The 1871-nt window shown below is 37.0% G+C and overlaps 1 pseudogene; it reads left to right on the top strand.

The window, feature by feature from the left end:
* Window positions 1–664: 664 nt before the first annotated feature.
* LOC132522952 (large ribosomal subunit protein eL42-like) lies at window positions 665–984 on the top strand (annotated as a pseudogene).
* Window positions 985–1871: the final 887 nt, after the last annotated feature.

Genomic DNA, 1871 nt, shown 5'->3' with positions numbered 1-1871 from the left:
TTTGCCCATTTATAATTATATTGCTTTTTGTTTACTCGAGCTTTGAGATGTCTTTATATTCCTACATACTAATTCTTTGCTTGGATAACTAGTTTGCAAATATTTTTCTCTTAGTTTGTAGATCATCTTTTCATCCTCTTAACAAATACTTTTTGTAAAGCCAGTGTTGTTAATTTTGATGAAGTCAAAATGATTATTTCTTCTGGATTGAGCTTTTGGTGTCAAGTCCAAGACCTCTTTGCTTAGATCCTGAAGATCTTCCTCTATGTTTTTTGTTTTGTTTTGTTTTCTTACTAAAAGTTTTATAGTTTCACATTTTACACCTAAGTTCATGAACTATTGCAGTAATTTTCTTACAAGGTATAGGGCAAGTTTCATTTTTTTGTTATGGATGTCCACTTGCTTCAGCACAGCTTGCTGAAAAGTCTATCCTTCCTCCATTGAATTGCTTTGGCAACTTTTAAAAAAATTATATTGTGAGTGTATTCCAGGGTTTTTATTATGTGTCGTTGAGGTACTAATCCCTCTACTAATACCACACAGTCTTGGTTAAAGTAGCTATGGAAAATGTCTTGAGCTTTCCTGTGACGAGCAAGTGGAACGAGGCAGGAACGTGGACGTCAGGCTTCTGGTTTTCAATTTGAAGACACCTTTAACTGCAAAGATGGTCAATGCACCAAAAACCCGAATGACTTTCTGTAAGAAATGTGGAAAGCATCAGCCTCACGAAGTGATCCAGTATAAGAAGGGAAAAAATCCCCTGTATGCCCAGGGAAAAAGGCTCTATGATCAGAAGCAGAGTGGCTATGGTGGGTAAACAAAGCCAGTTTTCTGGAAGAAGGCTAAAAGCACAAAGAAGATCGTGCTGAGGCTTGAATGTGTTGAGCCCAACTGCAGATCCAAGAGGATGCTGGCCATTAAGAGTAGCAACATTTTGAACTCGGAGGAGATAAGAAGAGAAAGGGCCAAGTGATCCAGTTCTAAGCTTTGGGAATCTTTTGTTCTTCTATTTTTAAGAGGAAAATGTGGAAGCTGTAAAAAAAATTGTCTGTATGAGAATAAATACAGTGATAGTCTTAAAAAAAAAAGTTTTGAAACTGGGTATAGTGATTCCTCCAGATTTATTTTTTTAATATGTTTACTATAGTTCCTTTACATTTCCATAAAATCTGTGCAATAATCCTTTTTTTTTTTTTTTTTTTTGCGGTACGCAGGCCTATCACCGTTGTGGCCTCTCCCCTTGCGGAGCACAGGCTCTGGATGTGCAGGCTCTGCGGCCATGGCTCATGGGCCCAGCTGCTCCATGGCATGTGGGATCTTCCCGGACCGGGGCACGAACCCATGTCCCCTGCATCGGCAGGCGGACTCTCAACCACCACCAGGGAAGCCCTGCAATAATCCTTTTTTATATTAACAATGCATCTTGATGGGATTTTGGTAGAGATTTTGTTAGACCTATATATAAATTTGGGGAGAATTAGCATCTTTATTATGTTGAGTTTTCCCATCCATGAGCACAGTATGACTCTCCATTTATGTAGATCTTCTTTAACTCCTTTCCTCAGTATTTTGTAATTTTAGGCATGCAGATGCTGTACGTGTTTTTCCATTTATACCTAAGTACTTTATTTTATTTTGAGCAATTGTAAATTGTTTTTGTTTCTACATGTTTATTGTTAGTATAAAGAACTACATACACAACTCATTTATTAGTTATAGATTTTTATGGTTTCCTTGGAGTTTCCTATGTAGACATTCATTTCATCTACAAGTAGGTCAGCTTTATTTATTCATTTCTAATCAATATACCTGTTATTTCCTTTCCTTGCCTCATTGTACTGACAATAGCTTCCAGTAATTGTTAGATAAAG

Source organism: Lagenorhynchus albirostris, chromosome 7, assembly GCF_949774975.1.
Source record: "Lagenorhynchus albirostris chromosome 7, mLagAlb1.1, whole genome shotgun sequence".
NCBI classification, from domain to species: domain Eukaryota; kingdom Metazoa; phylum Chordata; class Mammalia; order Artiodactyla; family Delphinidae; genus Lagenorhynchus; species Lagenorhynchus albirostris.
The sequence above is the reverse complement of the archived record's forward strand: the minus strand, read 5'-3'. Positions and strand labels throughout refer to the sequence as shown.